Consider the following 19056-nt stretch of genomic DNA (forward strand, 5'->3'; position numbering starts at 1 on the left):
CAATTACAGATTCATTGACCTCGCGCCCCAGGGGAGACACTGCTTCTGCCCTGTGACCTTCAAGGTGGGGCCGTAATATTAATTCAGAAGCAGTAACGCGGAGGCGTCATTAAGAGGAGAATGGAGGGGGCGGCCTGTGGCGGCTCCCAAAGCACCCTGGGGAGGCATGAATGCAAATGAGGGAACGAGGCCACGTGATGTGCGGCTGCGCCATGACGGGGTTCCCACACTCTAACGCCGCGGTGGGCGATGTTTCCCCGCTTTCTCCCTGGTGGTCCCTGCAAACCAGCTGGTGATTAATGGACAGCAGACTGGGAGCATCAGTTTGATGGGTCGCTTGTGAGGAGGTGAGAGGAATGAGTCTCACAGAGGGATGACATTGATGCGGTAGTAATATAAATATTAGCGGCTCCTGCAGCCTGAATCCTATCTAATAACGCACAACAACAAATAATGCTATTATTCTCAATATACAGCCACCAAATAATGCCATGTTCCTTGGGCACTTTGCTTTCAGTCTTTTGTTTCATTTAAGATGCCTGTGCATTCTGGGAGTTGTAGTCTTTCATCAATTAAACTAAATCGAATTGATCGACACTCCTGAAAGCAATGACTTGTAAAAGGAAATTCCAGAACAGTTACCCCGTGTGCTCCCAAAACTGGGAGAGAATGTCCTTGAGGCCTGCTCAAGATGGTGTCTTGGCTAACAACTAGTTGGTGTCAAGGGTCATACCACCAGCTCCGCCTCTGATTGGATTGAAACTTCATCAGAACACACAGATTTCCAATCTAAACGAGATGCATATTTTGAGGCCCACGTTGGCAATAACTTGTATAGATCACGAGACTAATGCTAGCACTGCGGAGATCTGCCGTCAAAAAGTCAAAGGTTTAAGTCCTATCGATTGATTCAAGGTAAACATAATTAACACCATTGCATAATATTTTCTTTTTTGCAATTCGTTCTCTTGGGAGCAGTACTGCTTACACGTATAATACTTTCATTACAGAAAGACAACTGAAACCGAACTAGAAAAGACAGATTGAAATAAAAGTATGTGGCCCAGTAATTTACAAATGAATATCCCGTTTTTATATACCAAATAATTTTCAACTTGGGCTGCAATCTACCTTGTTCCTCCTTTAGATAGAGGCATCAAAAAAGCACAGAGAGAGAATGTTTTTTTTTTCTGAGGATCGCACAGATCCACTAAAGGAAAGCTAGGACTACAACCGATGTGAGCATGTAATACAGCCGACCGTGGACAGCTGACCTGTCGACCTGCAAGGGTATTTGTGCCCATAGGAAGTGTAGCTACCTCGAAAAATTCATAACACCTAGAAGACTACATCGCCTTACAAAAAGCCCCAATGTCATGGCTCTTCTAACGCGAAATGAAATCCTACAACACAGCAACAACAGCCAGACCATAAACTAAAGTCATTGCTGAAGCCCAGACCAAGGGAGACCACAAACCACTGGCAGAACAGTCGTGGGTACCCAGCCAGGTGGCATCGGCTTCGCCTTATTTACAAGGTGGCGTTAAGCCGCTTAACGTCACCTTCTAAATAAGGCACCCTTTCACGCTATACTTAGTGTGAAAGGGGTGGGCGACGGGTGTTGCGGTGGGCGATACATTATTGTTTATTGTTTACTTGAGGTTTATGTTTTCTTTGACACATAATTAAAGATATACTGTATAAATCTAGATTATATAAGGGTTCTGGTGGGCATCTTTTCAATGGAGACTTATAAAAAAAAATTCTCAAGGAAGTCTGCGTGTCTTAATAGATTTATTTTAAAAGCACTTGTTTTACCTCAAACAATAAAGGTTTTCACACTTTGCAGCAGCCTAGCTTATACAATGTTAAGATATTGATTTACAAATCCGCACTGCTTTGTGTCACAGGCTGGGATCTCTTACCACTATAAGTACACAAGTTACCAGTCCCCGGTGTGCTGACTTGCTGATTAAACACACAGACATCGGCAGTGACTGCACTAACCAACTGAGGTGTCATAACGAGGGTGTATTTCCCACCAGTTAGTCTAACTTTTGTTTTTCATTCAGGCTGTGTCCACTATTGTATCTGAAGGTGAAAGACCAAAAAGAGTTGCCGAAAGTTTTTTTTTTTAGTTATGTCTTTGGCCTTGACTCCACATCCACTGACTCGACCCTAGTGCACTCAGGATCACAGATCTCATACTTCTGTTTATGCACTTCCTTGGATCAGGGCATCTGCAAATCTGATGAGCCTTACCTGAAAGACGTTTACTGCCAGCAGCACAGAGCCCAGCGGTAAGTGCTGGTGCCACTGCCACTGCGAAATATACAGACAGATTCCTGAGCAAAGGAGAAGCTTTCAATGCCTCCGACAGCTCCTGAGATGCAGACAGCAGAGGGCCTTCAATCTGCACAGACAGGTCACAGGAAGGACCGCCTACCCCCAACCGCGTGGGCGCCATAGTCTGTCCCCCCCCCCCCCCCCCCGCAACACCTGATGCAGTGGAATTGAAAATGGACAACGATACTCACAGCTAAGACTTTATAGTGATGAGACAGGTACCAGCTGATTTTACATTGCGAATGGCACCCCCCCAAGCTTAGCGCCCGGTGCAGTGGCACCGGTCACACTGCCCTAAAGCTGGTGCTGCTCTAAGTCACCTATTCTTCTCTAAGCTGCATCAAAAACACACTCTGACTTTAATCTACAGCACGCTAATGTAAAACAGACGATTCTAAGACTTGCCACACCTACACGCAGCTCTCATGAGGCAGTCTAATCAATTTAAAGTGAAATGACACATTAGCTCGTTAAGTTCTTGGGACTTCTCACAGCACAAGTTTCTCTCAGTGTCTTCGTACTTAAATTATCTATAACATGATTAGAGACAGGAGCCAGCCTGCATCCTGGAGGTGTCTTGTAAATGCACTTTTCATTAAAACATTCTATGATTAGCATAAAGAAAATAAATCATTTCTTCACATGGGAAAGAAGGCATGCAGAATATTGCGTTCGTTAATTACGACTCCAGCTTCACCTGGAAATACAATGTTCATGTGTCACAAAGCAAGCTGGCAAACAGTGGTTGCCATTTTACATTCAGACCTACATCAACTATAGCAGTGATACTCAAAGTACAGCCCGAGGGGTGCATCTGGCCCTCTTGACCATTACATGCGACCCCTTGGTCAACGGCATCACTGGGCTTCTGTTAACTCGACTCAGCAATAACATTAAAAACATGTTAAATAAACAGACAAGCTTTCATTTAAAGGTTAATTGAAGTTAAAGAAAGGAAGAAACTAGGGTGTCCTGCACTGCTTTACTTTAGGAATACCTTCATTTTTAAAGACATATTGCAGCAAACATATTACAGTAAACATATGACAAAGTCGCATCAAAATTCAAAAAGTTTATTTCATTAACCTGCCGACCTGTTTCGCCTTAGTATATCAGATTATATCAGTGCATTAAGAAGTATGTTTGTTTAAAGTGATAGTTTTCAAACATGAATTTAGAAACATTCATGCTTTGGCTCACCCTGGCAACAATGCAAATAGTGAACTAAGAGGCAAGTCAGGTGTTATGAGCACAATTTATGTGGCCTGGGTTGCTATTATATATCAATAAGAATATAGTGTTTGAAACCAAACATAGAAGAAGGTTTTGTACAGCGCATATCCTGGAGTCATATTTTTTGAGGCTCTCATGTGTGATAATGAAGAAAAAAAAGAAATGTGAAATAAAACAACTGCCTAAGATCACACAATTTAATCAAATGGGGAAGCTAGGATTGATCCCAGGTGTTCTGGTTCCACATTGTGCAATTCAACCACTAGATGTACATGCTTTGTTTCCCCTATGTCTGCCTCACCCCTCCCCCCGACCGCCACCCTGCTGGTATCAGTGCAGCCATCATTCACACCACAGACCAACCTTTTAACATTTTGGCCCCTGGGAAAATGTTTGCGAGTACCCATGAACGTTAGTCAATCTTAACATAAAAGAACATGTTTCTTTACAAATTGCATTATCATGTTTATGTGTTAATGCTGTATTAATGCAAACATTTTAATATATGAAAAAACTTCACCCTCGCCTGCAGAAAGGCACTTGCAAGATCACGTTCAATACCAATGCATGGTCACCCCACAAAGGTACTGCACTGCCATCAGAGGCGCAACTAGAGCCACATTTTGGGGGGGGCTGAGCAAAAATTTCGGGGGGGGGCTGAGCAAAAATTTCGGGGGGGGCTGAACTTTAAGCAATAGGCAGAGTGGAGCTCAGGGGCTCTTAGAAGGGGTGAAACAACAGCAAGGCCTCATTAACATGCAAATGGTCTTTTAAAGACCTGTGAAGTGCTCGGGCGCGGCTGCTTTTTTGCCCGGGAAGGTGTCTCAGCCCGGGCTGCCACACACGACGGGGGGGGGGGCTGAAGCCCTGTGAGTCCAATGGGTGTTGCGCGCCTGACTGCCATCTGAACAAACACCTGTGTGATCGTGGGCTTGCCCTTGCAACTCACCATATACTTGACTTGACTTGCTCCAGTCTACCTCCTTTTGTATTTTTTAGATCTCCGCTAAAGGGTGCTTTAGCTATCTGTTTGAGACCCTTTGTTTCCTGTTGGAGACCTGTTTTTTCCAATACATTACATATGCTTAATGCGGGCTTTTGGTCTGCCCTTTGCTCATGATTGGATTGCTTTAGTATCCGTCTCAGGTCTTTGCTCTTGATTCAAGAGGTTTCCTCTCTATTCCTGCATTTGTCCCTCCCAGGAGCATTTTGGTCTCATTATGATCTGATAACAATTGTAGTATCCTTCCACTGCTGACTTGAATGGCCTATGTTTTTCTTTTCCTTTCAGCACTCCATGGTTGTGCATGCATTTCCCTGTTCCTCTTGTAAATGGCTCCCCAGTACTTGCCTGGTAAATCCACGTCGGTCTTTTCCCACTGAATTATAATTTTAGATGTAAGGTAAGTTAATGTCTTGTTTTTGTGACCTTAAAACATTTTCAATATTTTAAAGTAATTCATTTTGACTTTACCTATATTTGGTGTCAGTTTTAAATACTGGCATTTTTTACATATATTTATGGAACCATATGCAAAAAATGCTTCACCGAAAAATCTCAGGACAGCACATTATTACAGAAGGGGCTGCAGACGCTTGTGCAGCCCCTTTTGTAATACAGATGGCACTCACGCACATATAGCATCATCTCAAGAGGGCATTCCCTCATTTGCATGAGGGCGTGGCCCATTGTTAATGAAGGAATCTTTTTACCGCTGGGCCCATGCTGTATTATGGACGTGGGCACAAAGGCCAAGAAGCTGTCAGGAGGTGCACTGAAAGTGAGCCACGAAAAGGTGGGGCAATGTCAGTGCATCCCCTGATGGCAGGCCTCTAGAGGGAGGAGAGGGGGTACTATGTACACCCCCCAGTCATCCCCTTGCAGGTGGGTGCAGTCACATCCTGCACCCACCTGCAAAGAGAACTCTAATCCTTCTTTAAAGTTCCTACCTGCACAGTGAAACATGGAGTGGTTTTAAAGCAGTCGCTCTGTATTTCACTTGAATGCGCTGGCCTCAAGTCTGCACAAGTTTGCAGCTGATCTGGGGCTGCACATTCACTGTAATAGGGCACACTTTCCCTGTTTCCGGACATTGCACCTATTTAAAGATGTTTAGTGGCGCAAACATGGAAAGTGCACCACATTTGTAATATGGCCCTAGGTACAGTTCAGTAGTCGGTGTCAGTATTTACATTTTGAGTGATGGTTTAAGGAGTTCCACACTTTTCCATTCAGAAACCTTGCATTCATAAAACTTAGAATAACCCATGCATTGTAACTAGCGGTTAGCTTATCGGGGCAGAAAACTAAGACGGTCTAACAAGGCGCTTCGCAGTGGATTTCATACATTGAAGTCAGGGGATGGTATAAGCAAAATCGCATGAAAGGCAGTCTCTTATGATCTTTTTTTTCAAATATGTGGATGTATTATGTCATACAGAACACCATAATAAAAGGGGAGCAAACTTAATACTGTCCTCTACGAACCCTGTCCCCAATTCTTCATGTTTGTTGTAATTAGAGGTACTCAGAGGAAGGCCCAGAATGCACAGACAGGCGTGATTTTCCTCAGCCTGCAGAGAACTAACCTAACAATACCCCAGAATTCCAGTCCCAAATGTTCATTTTGGGAGGCAATTTTGTTTAGAGCTTTCCAAACAGGACATGATTGTTTTTTCCTAAGTTTGTCACCAGGGAAAATAAGGAACCTAAAGCACTAATAAAACTTTGTTTCCCGGCAAGCAAACAAGGGCCCCAAGTACAGTTGTAATCAAAAGTAACCCCTATATAAGGGAAATGTGAAGTTCTCTCCATGCATTTACCCATAATGGAATAGGAACAGAACTTCAGATTTTTAGAGCCACAAGCCATAGTAAATGTCTTTATAAAATGTTCTCCAAATTTAAATGCTCCATAAACTATACAAATGATCCAAGGAGTTTCTTTAGGTCATTAGGATTTCTAGACATGATGACTGTTATTTGCATACAGAAAAAAACGGGCACAGGCCTGGTATAAACCACTGGCATATCCTGGCCACCTTCCAGCAGAGCAGTCTTCAACATGTTAATGTTTAATAAAAACAAAATTGGGGCTAGGACACATCCTTGCCAGACTCCATGTGCCAACCCAAAAGAACTAGTATATTCTCCATAAGTTCCAAAGCGTATGGATGCTGACAAATCAAAATGTAAAAACAACAAGGTGAATGATGGAAGACTTTAATTAATCTCAGCCAGTGACAATGGCTAGGGCCGTATCACATGCCATCATTTTTCACTCACCATGCCACCTCAGGTTGTACGGAGTCAAGAAATCAGTTGTGACCCTGCACCTCATGGGAACTGTCCAGTCGGAACTGCCAGGCCAGGTTCTTCCTGAACTGGAACACAAGCAACCCAGGACCGGTTTTGTGCTTATTAGAACTCTACAGCAGAGTAAAGCTTGGTTTCAGTGGCACAGTGTACCCAGGACCCACATCTGGGCATACACTTATGGCACCCAATGCAAAACAACAAAGTGATAGATGGAATGCTTGAATTAATTTCACCCTCTGGCAATGGCTCTGGACCGCATACCAATCCATCTTTTTTTGCCCACCATGCCAACTCAGTTTGGACCCAGTCATATGCATATCAGTCTTAGCCTAGCTCCTTGTGGGAACAGTCTAGCCCAAACTGTCACGCTAAGGAGTCTGTTACCGCTGCACGCCGCCCTTGCCTGCCAGCCATTGCTGGGGACCCCATCCCTCAGATATCCTTGCGCCAGGAGCCGCCGAAGCACGCATGCACTTTTTCGCCCCAGGAGGCACGTAAAACTGGATCCGAGCTCCCGCAGTGCTGGAGTCCGTTACTGCTGCAACCGCCCTTGCCTGCCAGCCATTAGCTCCTGCTATCACTGGAAGCAAGGGTCGTCCCTCAGGGTGGCTAATGATCTGGATTCGCCAAGGTATTTGCCTCTTGGTTCATGAGCTCCCCTCAGGTAATCCTGATATCCTTGCCATTTGACTGACGTGTAGTCCCCTCTAGCATCCTTGACATTTATAACATATACGCAAATCGATGCTACTCAACTACAGATCAGCTGTGAAACATGCTGCGGATATTTCAGAACTCATCATTGCACAAAACCTGGACCTACTGATTCTCACTGAAACTTGGCTCAATGACACCTCCTCCCCAAGTCTCGACATCCTAATCCCCCCAGACTACGCCATTATCAGAAGCGATCAACCTGTTAAAACCAGGGGGGGGGGGGCATTGCATGCATTCATTGCTCCAACCTCACCATAAAACAATCTCTATGCGCTGTGTTATCCTCCTGGGAACAACTGGCCACCGAAATCTGGAGTAAAGGCAAGAAGGTTTTGTACTGCACTCCATCTATCATCGACCAGGAGACAATCTGGTCTTCATAGAGCAAGTCATGGAGATCATTAGCTTGAGCTCAGATCAACTCTGCCGCATCTTCCTCGGAGACTTTAACCTTCACTGGAATGACGCAAATGATCCCATAGTCTACTCCTTTAAGTCTTTTCTCTCTGACCTTAACCAATCACAGCTATGCAAAGGCCCTACACACACTAAGGGCGCTACTCTCGACCTGATAATTGCTAAAGACAATAGCATACAAGTAGGCGACATCTTACCCTGTGACTGGTCAGATCATCATCAAATTCCCTTCAGAATCTTGGACAAGGACCGGGGTAGACAGGGACAACCCCTCAAAGCTAAACAAATGACATGCAATGTGAGAGACCTTAACATCAATACGCTAACCTCAATCACTAAAAATAGACTACAGCCCCCCCAACATGACCAACCTTGATGATCTCTCTGATCTTTACATTAACACGGTGTCTAAAATTCTTGATACTATGGCACCGAAGCAACTCAAAAGGATTCCAGTCAAACAATCCAAACCCTGGTTTAAGGGTGCCCTTAATGACAAGCGGCGCAATCTTAAACTCTCAGAGAGACTCTGGAGAAACACGCCTTCCACCTCCAGTCTCACTCAACTGAGAAAAGTACATACAACAAACACATCCGCGTGGCTAAAATTGACCACTTCAGAACGCAGCTGGAAGGAGCTAAAAATAGACCCAAGAAACTCTTTGAAATCATCAAGGAACAAACCAACCACTCTTCCAACCATATCACTTCTCCGGTGTTCTTGCTTCCTAGTGGTGCTGGTTTCACTGTTCATTTTGCTGAAAAAACAAAAAAAATCGAGCTGGAGTAACATCCGGGCACTCCAATTCTGAGGCCTCTGAACCCATCCGCTTTTCCAGTTAAGATGGTAGAATTCTTGACAATATCATCGCCCTTAGGATGCTCTTGGAATGCCTTTTGCCTCCCAGATGTCAAGGAGCTTCTACACAACATTTCGTCCCTTAAACTCTCCAACCATTTTAGTGATCCTTTACCGGCCAAGATTTTTAAAGAGATTAACTCAGCCATTCTCTCTCTTTGGTCCAGGATCATTCATGAATCCCTCTTACAGGGAAAGATACCCGACTGCCTCAAGGTTGGGCAAGTTACTCCCATCCCTAAGAAACCCGACGTGGACCTGTCGGATCCTAACAACTTCAGACCTATCACCTGCATTATGACTCTAGCTAAGCTGCTCGAAAAATGCGTCTACTCGCAGCTATGCAAATACATTGAGAAATATCAACTCCTTGACCCCATCAATCAGGTTTTAGATCAGGCCACAGTACTGAAACGGCTCTAACCCACATTGTAGATGACGCCTTGAGATCTCTTGACCAAAATGTCCCTTGTCTCCTGATCCTTCTGGACCTGTCTTCAGCCTTTGATACCGTGAAACATGTGAACCTGATTGATCTTCTTCATCTTAGGATGGGTCTCTCGGGCCCGGTCCTAAATTGGTCCGCCTTTTTCCTGTATAACCGTACACAAAGGATCAAAATCAACCAGGCCCTTGCTTCCAGTACCCCTGTCACGATAGGAGTGCCTCAAGGATCCGCTCTCTCTCCCACTCTCTTCAACCTTTTTATGGAACCTCTTTCTGTCAATCTGAACCTTGCTAACATTCAGTACCACATGTATGCAGATGACACGCAATTGTACCTGAAGATCTCCTCTCAAGAGGACATAAAAACACTAAATGATGCACCTCCACAAACCCAACAATGGTTAGCTCAGAACCATCTGCTGTTAAATAGTCTCAAAACGGAATTCCTTTTTATTTCCCCCCCAATCACTCGGCTCCTACCCTGGATTGGCTTAAACAACTCACCGCTCTGAACTGCACCCCTCATGTTGTAGACTCTGCCAAATCTCTAGGCATCACCTTGGATAAACACTTAAACATGCAAGCGCACATCAGTGCAGCTAATAGGGGAGCCAACTTTCAACTTAACACCCTTAAGAAAATCAAACATTTCCTCCCCCCCAAAGACATCAAGCCGGCGGTTCAATCCTTGGTTATCTATGTTGGACTATGGTCTGGTGACCCTTGCTGGACTTCCTAAAGTTAGCTTGGCCCCACTCCGAGCTACCCTGAACGCATCGGCGAGACTCATCACAGGCTCCAGAAAGCATGACCACATCTCCCCTGACCTTTTGCAAATAAATTGGCTATCTATTGAAGACAGAATCCGATTCAAGATAGCTCGCCTGACCCATAAAGGCATACATTATAACACTCCGATCTACTTGGCAAACTAGCTTGAACTCTCGGGCGCTGGCCGAAACCTTAGAAGTACGTCCACCCTACTCTTGAAACCACCAAGATTCAAAAAGAATAAATCTTACAATCATACTTTCTCTGGTCTGGCTCCAAGAATCTGGAACTCCCTGCCTCCTGCGATCAGATCCAATCCCTCCACACTATCTTTCAAGAAACTGGTCAAACGGCTACTCATGAACAAACTTTAACAACATCCACTGACTCTCACACTCTTGTTTGTTAATATTCTGACTCTTATTGTAATGCACAAGTGCGCTTTATTGTATGCTGTTTTGGTCAACTGTTTTCATGCTGTAAGACACCTCTGATACCACTAACTCTTAACGTACTCTGTTTCCCCACTGTGTTGTAACCTTTGTGTACTGTTCCTTTAGTTTGTTACCCTCGTTTTCCCATTTCTGTACAGAGCTCTGATACCCGATCGGGTCTTGTTCACACTTTATAAAACTTTTCAAATAAATAAATACGCGCGAGGGGCTAGAGGTGGTAGGAAATCCAATACAGTAGAGGCCCTAGATGGGCTCAAGATCAGGCGAATCCTTGGTTATAATAGCAGATGATTTTAATACCACCTTTGAGCCGCTGGACAGGGATGACAGTGACTTTTCAGAGGATGAGGATGGCACCTGGGGTATTCTTAAATTGGAGTTAGTCCCAATAAAACGTTGGACAGAAGCAGGAATTCAACTAAAGGCATTTTGCTTAGAAAGAGGACTCAGGGCGGCTAATGGTAGAACCATTTCTGACGGAAAAGGGACCAACACATTTAACAATGGGCCCTACAGTAGTCGCATTGATTATCTCCTCATTGATTTAACCTTATGGCACACTCTAACCAACATGGCCATCATAGAACGAGATGAAAGTGACCATAATCCACTCTCCACAACTTTTTCTCTCTTGCCATTGGATGATCCCGCCCGTCCAGCTAACTTAGCATCTGCTAGAGACTTAATTGTCAGTAATGACATGAGGAGACTCAAATGGTCCAAAATAGTTAGTGATCTGGAGGCATTGTCCATCATCAGTACGGATGTTGATGAGGCGATTGTTGCTCTAGAGGCCTTTCGTGCTAGTGCTCAACCAATAGGCCTTACTACTACCATCCATGCCTCACTATTTAATAAAGTACGGACCCACTTTTAGAAACCCTGCAGTAACAAAGGCACTTTTAAACTAAATAGACAAACCTGGTACAATAAAGAATACAGTAGAGCTTGCAAAGCCCTATGGGTAGCTATCAGAACCCGAAATTCAGACTCTATTAGGAAAGGCAGGAATGTTTACAGAACTGCACAGAGCAAAGCTAAAAGAGAGTGGGATGAGAGAAGGTGGCAGGAATTGAAGACAGCATGCACAAGAAACAATCTGCAACACTTCTGGGCTCTTGTAAAATGGGGTAGTGGGGCACATCCTCCTCCAGGGGAAAATCATGTAGTGCCTGAACAATGGGTAAAACATTTTTCTCAATAGATTAAGTAGGAATCTCTGAACCTTCTCTAAAGGTACCTAGCCAGCGGATGAGCCTGGTATTTGAACCCTCGGAAGCCATGGTTGCCCTAAATGCCATCACGGGGGGAAGAGCCCCGGGTATTGATAGTATTGCCTCCGATATTTTTTTACATCATAGGAAAAAGGGTGCAGGTATCTAACGCTGCTAGTAAATGGTCGGGCCCAGGGTGCCCCCATTCCCGATTCTTGGAAGGGGGCCGAGATCATACCAGTCTATAAGAAGGGAGACAGATAACAGCCTGTGAATTATTGGCCTATTAGCCCCATTGATTCCATCCAAAAGGTGGTGGCACGCCTTGCCCTCGGAAAAAATCAGGAATGGGTTGACGATAATAGCATTTTAACTTCTCATCAGGCTGGTTTTCTGGCCCACATTAGCACTGTAGATCAAGTTTTTAGATTTATTCTGTTATACTGGCAGATAGTGGTGCTTGGAGAAGTCAGTATGTACGCAGTTATTGCTGATTTAAAATCGACTTTTGATCTAGTGTCTCCTAGTAAATTGTGGAAGGTGCTGCGGAATCTAGGCATGCCGGCTAACTTGTTCATTTTTCTAGTGCACCTTCATGAGAGCAACTTTGCTCACAGAGGTTGGGGCACACAGTGAGAAATTATGGACCCATTCCAGGTTGATAAGGGACTGCTCCAAGGATGCTTCTTGGCACCCATGTTGTTCTCCATTTTTATTAATGAGGCTGCTAAATTGTTTGCCTTAACCACTGATGCCCGACCCTTGCTGGCTCCAAGGTCCCAATTCTTATGTTTGCAGATGACACCCTTATCATTTCCAAGACTCCTAGTGGATTACAACATGTGTTGGGCTTGTTTGAAGATTTCTGTAAACTCAGAGGGCTTAAGATCAACGCCTACAAAACAAAACTTATGTCTTTTAATAAACACAGATCATACTGGGTTGAAAATCATCATGGAGGGTGTTGCACTAGAGGAAGTAGATGCATTTATGTACCTAGGTGTCACCATGGAGAAAAGGATGAAATAGAGATCCCATATTGAAAAAATGGCATTAAAACACAGCTAGCGGGTGCCCTAAGTAAAGAATTTAGCCTGTCCTTGACCAAACCCGTTAGTCCTGTACTACAGATATATAAGGCCAAGGTAATTAGCTCAGTTTTATATGGCTCGGAACTATGGGGGTATGGAAACTTGCACAGTTAACCATTGATGAAAACAAGTTCTTTTGTGCGATCTTCAGTCTCCCCAAAAGCACTCCTTCACTCCCATTGCTTAACGACACGGCAGATATAGCGAGGCTTCATCTCTTACTATACTGGTGTCGAATTTGGGTCACACCTGAGCTATCCACCTTCGCAAGGGGACTCAGGGATGTCCTAGATGCTGATCGCCACCATAAAATAAGCTGACTCAGAGATATCCAGGGGGCACTGACTTCAATGGGCCTGAACAATTTGTGGGAGAATCCATCTAACTTACTGTCTATTCCCAAAGCTGTACTGAAGAATAAATATTGGGACATGGTGGGTCAAAACAATAGCAGGCGGAGTGATAGTACTATGTTGACTGGGAGGTTCTTGTTAGCTAAACCTTGCCTCCATCTTGAACCATACTGGGATACTATCTCCAAGCCCCTTGACCGTAACTCTATTTTCAATTCAGAGTCGGTACCCTACCCTTACAAACCTTTACTGCAAATTGGTCAGTATCGGTAGACAATAAGTGTCCATATTTTGCTGAACACACAGAAGCATACCCACATGTTCTCTTTGTATGTCCTGCCTATGCTACCTCACGAAAGATCTGGCTAAAGCCTATAGGTAAGAATTTGGGCACCAGGCAAAGCAGCAAAGCTTTTAGAACTCTGAGGACTGACCCCTCGCTTCATTATGCTATTCCCCTAGCCAAATTTCTAAAGTGGGTTTGGTGCATCAGATCAAATACTGCATCAATTGAGAATGATTTAGCACCTTTGCTACCAGGTTTTCCCGCCGTTGAAGTATTAATTTGACCTTCACAGGGTGCTAACTGAATCCCACCGTGTGAAACTCTTTACTATTTGCACTTTATAACGTGTTTAATAACTTTGTAACCTCTTTATCTTCATCCATGCCTCGAGTTTTATTACACGTCTGATTTTATTGTTTTGATACATTTTATAGACTACCTTCCATTTGGTTAACCTTGTGTTTTGAGATTTGTGCCCCTCAGTTGTGCTGTCTTATTACATTATAAATCATGTTACTACTGTATATAGTGTATGTTACGTGATTCTATGGTGGTATTATTGATGAGATTGTCGACTTTTATAAAAACTTTTTTATGATGAAATGATTAATTTCTGCTCTTATTACCTGTACATATTGATACATATTGAGTCATAAGATCGATCTAGTAGCTAAATTATGTATACTATGTTGTACTTGCTTTTATGACAATATTGTCGAAATAAAGCTCTTTGAAGTGAAGCTAGGTTTTCCTTTAACCAGATCAAAAGCAACCCAGAACCAGATTCACCCATTAAGGCTCTTCAGCCAGGTATAGCTTGGGTCCAGTGGCACAGTGAGCCCGGGACCCACGTCTGGGCATGCCTGGTGCACATAGGGCATCAAATGCAAAGGTTATTGATGGAATGCTTGAATTAATCTCAACCACTGGCAATGGCTTGGCAGCATCCTAATCCATTGTTTTTTGCCCACCATGCCAACTCAGTTTGGACCCAGCCATATGAAAATCAGTCTTGACCCTGCTCCTCAAGGGAGCAGTCCAGCCCAAAGTGCTTGGCCAGGTCTTCCCTGAACCGGAACACAAGCAACCCAGGAATGGGCTCTAATCCACGCAAAAAACACCAGGCATGAGTCAATGTCATATCCAGATGGATCTCCCACAACCTGGATCGATTTACACTATTGAAAGCACTTGAAAGATCCATGAAGGCTCTATAAAAGCCACAGTATATTTAGAAATAAGTAAATACATATTCAGGCACTGTTCAAGTGTCCCAAGGCCTTCTCCAAAGCCGTACTGAGCAGCAGAAATAATATTACACTCTGATGGCCACCGCTGGAGCCTCTCAAGAACAATTTTATCTATTATTTTTCTGTTAAATCCAGCAGGAATGCTGGACGGTAACAGCATGGGTCCCTGTGGTTACGCTTTTTAAAGACCAGGACAATAATTGCATTTCTCTAAGACCGGTGTATACCTGAATTAAATGCTGCATTTATAGCATAAGTCAAGATTGGTGCACCTAGCTCTGTATCAACTTTATACTGGTCTAACCGTACCCCATCATGTCTGACACATTATAGCAAGTGCTTTTATTGATTGCCAATATTACCTCTGATAAATCAAAGACAATATTAAGGGGATGAGTGGGTGAAAACTCACCACACACATCAGTACTTCCAGGAGGGAGGAGGTAAATAGTTTCACAATGGGTAACCCACTCCTTTGCAAGAGTCACAATCCAATTCTATCTGCCAATCTACATTTGCTGGCGCCTTAACTTTTGGGTAATCTTGATTGCTGACAGGCCTTTTGCTTTCAGCTGCTTGTTCATTAAAGCTTCCTACATCCTGGTTACCACCAAGACTTACAAGAGAGTTTGGCAAGCTTGGGGTTGATTGGTGTATGCAATGGAATTGATATTGGTTTTTAGCATGTGTACCTTCCTTTCTGAATTTTCTGCCCTCATTGGCATCTCAGGGTAAGTCTTTTAGGACTGTTAATGGCTACAGATCTGATATTCTGCTGATGCTGACATTTTCTAGGACAAACTCATAGCGGAACATGCTTTGTTCTGTAAGTTGTCACATGAATATTGGCTATTCCACCAACTGAACCGTGTTACTACTCATCATGGGATATTGAACTTGTTCTGCAATTGATCCAAAGAATGGCCCAACAATGACTTCTTATAATTGCAAATCTAATCCCACCAATCTGATTGATTTACCTTTGAAAGAGTCTTGAATTAGAGGGTGCCAATTGTTTCTACAAGAAATTTTTCTCCTTTGGGTGTTCTTTTCTGTTATAAGTCACATGAGCAATGCCTCCACTAGTAATAAGCATCCTTATTTTCCTTCTCCTCCAAAGCTGTTTATAGTGTGGCCTCAAAGAATAAGATTTAACCACTACTGATGTAAGAACATCCTCTGATTTGTTAACCTCTATCTAAAAAATATTCTCCTGTATCTTCTCCTGCTAGGTACAAAAAAGATTGGGGCTCATTTTTACAAAAGGAGACTTGGTTAGAGGATATTCTTAGATCTGCTGACTGGTCCACAATATCAACACTCACAATATTTTAAGTGCAAAACTGTGAAACAAGTGCAATACGAGTCTCCGGTTTTGTAATAAAATGCAGATATTCCTATCTGGAATAATGAAGGAAAGTCCTAATTTTATCAAAGATACAGTGGCAAATATTATCTCTTCACTGCCTTTATCTTGTCAGATGTTTTTTCCCTTCCATTACATTTTCTATACTACAAATGTTCCTGATTCTTTCAGCTTCAATTTCTACACCTCCAGGCTATGCTTCATCTCAAGAGGACACATATGGAGCACAAGTATCCATACGCCTGGATATTTCTGATGAGTTATCTGGAAATTCAAAGAAGTTGTTCTGTTTTCTGTTTGGTGTTTTCTGACGCTGATCTTTTGTTTCATTCATGGAGTTAAATTTGACTTCACCTCAAGATAATAGGCTGGTTCCTGGTGACTGCTATATATAAACTAAGCTCATGACCGATTGGTAATATCACTTCCCCTCAACCTGTAGTTTGTGACCCAGGATGTTCAGGGCAATTTATTTGTCTGTGATTCGTGGCTGCTATAATGATTAAACCAAGTTATGAAAGCATAATATTTGCCTCCACGTCTTTAATAAAATTAGGACTTTACTTTGGTATTTAGAAAAAACTGCATTCTATGCTAGGTGCTGGAGTATGTGGTAATATCTGCAAGTACATAATTATGCAGAAACAAGCACGTAGCTGCAGAATCGAGTAGCCTCCTGAAATCAGTGTTTTTCCTCACAGAGAAGAGGAATAATGTTTCAGGCTGGAGAATATAACAAGGATGCTCTGCCCTCATTTTCTGGCTTCCTAAATAGAAGAGTTGATTTTGAATAGATTCAGTAAGATACAAAGTACATCATTTTGGTCTTCTTTAGAGTCTGGACCACAGAGTTTATACTTAATACTTGTTGCTTACATCCCTCCTTCACCAAGGTGGCAGAAGAAGATCTGCCAAAAGTAGGATTTATCACCACGGCGACAGATGTTTTTCCACTAAGGAGGCTAAATTTGCTTCAAGGAGAGCTCAGTTTGGTAGAGCAACCTCCCCCAGTGGAAACGGTCTCCATAATTGGAGGATTTCATTGCAGAATGTGAAAGATGATTCGAACTAAAAAGGCGTCACCCAGAGCAGCACTCACATCCATGAGTTCAACTACATACTTGTGCCACTGCCCAGCCTCCAATTAGGTATTGCATATATTCAATATGCTGATGTCAGATGTAAAGGCAAATCAGCATGTTGAATATTAGGGAATAACAGTACATCTACTAACGACAAATAGTGTAGTCCTTGGTGTGGCTAAACAGTTTCTTATGCCCATTCTGTCTCTCTGAAAGCCAGGCAGTTCTTTTTTAATCTTTGTGGTGATATGAAAAAAAGTACCTTCAAAATGTTATTCATCTGGTCTCAAGGACTTGGAATATCACATTACTTTACTTGATTATTTTTGGCAATTTACTTTTTGTTAAGTTTTGGCTGCTGTGCTTGCAGGCTATTCGTGATGATTTTTAGGTCTGGTAGCTAAAAGTCATTTTGTCGCTTTGTTGCCTTTGGTGGTACCAGGCGGCCAAACCTTGAATTCCAGTTTCTTTTCTTGAATGCAGTGTGCAATCCTGGCCCCAATATATCACTTAATATATACCATTAACCTCCAACATTTAAATATCTTAAATTACAGCAAAATGGCACATTAGCCATATCTTGCTAGCTGACTATCATAACCAACCAGCGTCTGGTGATGAAAATTATATTGAGGTCAATTAATTTGAGGTTCATATGAACCTTATTCATTCCTAATGGCCTCAATTGTTAAGAGTTGTTCTACAAAATAAAGAACAGCTGTATGAGTGCTACAAAGCTCTTTGTAAAAGGAGTAGTTCCTTCTCTACATGAGTGTAGCATGTAATAATAATAATAATACAGAGTTTTGTAGAGCGCGAACAGCTACCTCACACGGAGGTGTCCCGGCGCTAGACACAGGCAGACATACATAAACCGATTCGAGCAGTTAGCGTGGCTGGGTGAAGAGGCAAGTCTTCAACATTTGTTTGAAGCGAGGTTCAGAAGGGGCCTGCTGAAGCTCAGGGGGTAGTAAATTCCATAACCTTGCTACATTGGCCGAGAAAGTTCTACCTCCCAGCCGTGCCTTATTTATTCGAGGAACTGCTAGCTGAATCCGGCAGTTGGAGCGGAGAGAACGGGACTGAGTGTATCTCAGCAACCGATCTCTCAAGTATTTTGGACACGTGCCAAACAAAGATCTAAAGGCCAATGTAAGTGCCTTAAATTTGATCCTATTGGCTACTGGTAACCAATGAAGTGAGAGACGATGCGGAGAGACAGAATGCTTGAATGGAATATGCATTAACAGTCTCACAGCCGCATTCTGGACCAGTTGTAAGCGTTGGATTAGATATTTAGGCAAACCCAGATACAGACCGTTCGCGTAGTCCAGTCTTGATGTTACTGTCGCATGGATTACAGTTTTCCTGCAACTCACCGGTCAAAGTCGCAGAATCTTACGAAGATTCCTTAGCTTACCTAGGCAGCCCCCAACCAACTGTTGTGTATGCGAGACAAATGACAGATTGTTGTCCCAGCGCACCCCCAAATATTTTGCCGAAAGGCTAGGAGAAGGGGCCGGGCCCATTGCCATCGGCCACCAAAATTCAGAGGGGGGAGGGGCACCTTTACCAAAGAAAAACACCTCCGTTTTGTCTGCATTGAGTTTTAATTTGTTGGTGTTCATCCAGCGCGCAACATCTTGAAGACAGCCCTTGAAACTTGACAAGGCCGCCTCTGACACCTCTGCATATGGAAACACCAGTTGGGTGTCATCGGCATATGATAGTGCCTTGACCCCCCAGTTGGCAATCAACGTAAAAAGCGGGGCCAGATAGATATTAAATAATAAAGGGCTAAGCACCGAACACTGAGGAACACCACAGCTTAAAGCCTTAGGTGTTGAGGAA

General features: G+C 43.3%; 1 long non-coding RNA gene across 1 annotated transcript in view; it reads left to right on the top strand.

Annotated features, from left to right (window-relative positions):
* Window positions 1–236: 236 nt before the first annotated feature.
* Window positions 237–19056, top strand: part of LOC146835022 (uncharacterized) — a 172861-nt gene continuing 154041 nt past the window's right edge. Inside the window, exons 1-2 of the long non-coding RNA XR_014960368.1 lie at window positions 237–347; window positions 4871–4982. This is a non-coding gene — a long non-coding RNA (uncharacterized LOC146835022). The remainder of the gene's footprint in view (window positions 348–4870; window positions 4983–19056) is intronic.

This window comes from Triturus cristatus, chromosome 4_2 (genome assembly GCF_964204655.1).
Source record: "Triturus cristatus chromosome 4_2, aTriCri1.1, whole genome shotgun sequence".
Lineage (NCBI taxonomy): Eukaryota > Metazoa > Chordata > Amphibia > Caudata > Salamandridae > Triturus > Triturus cristatus.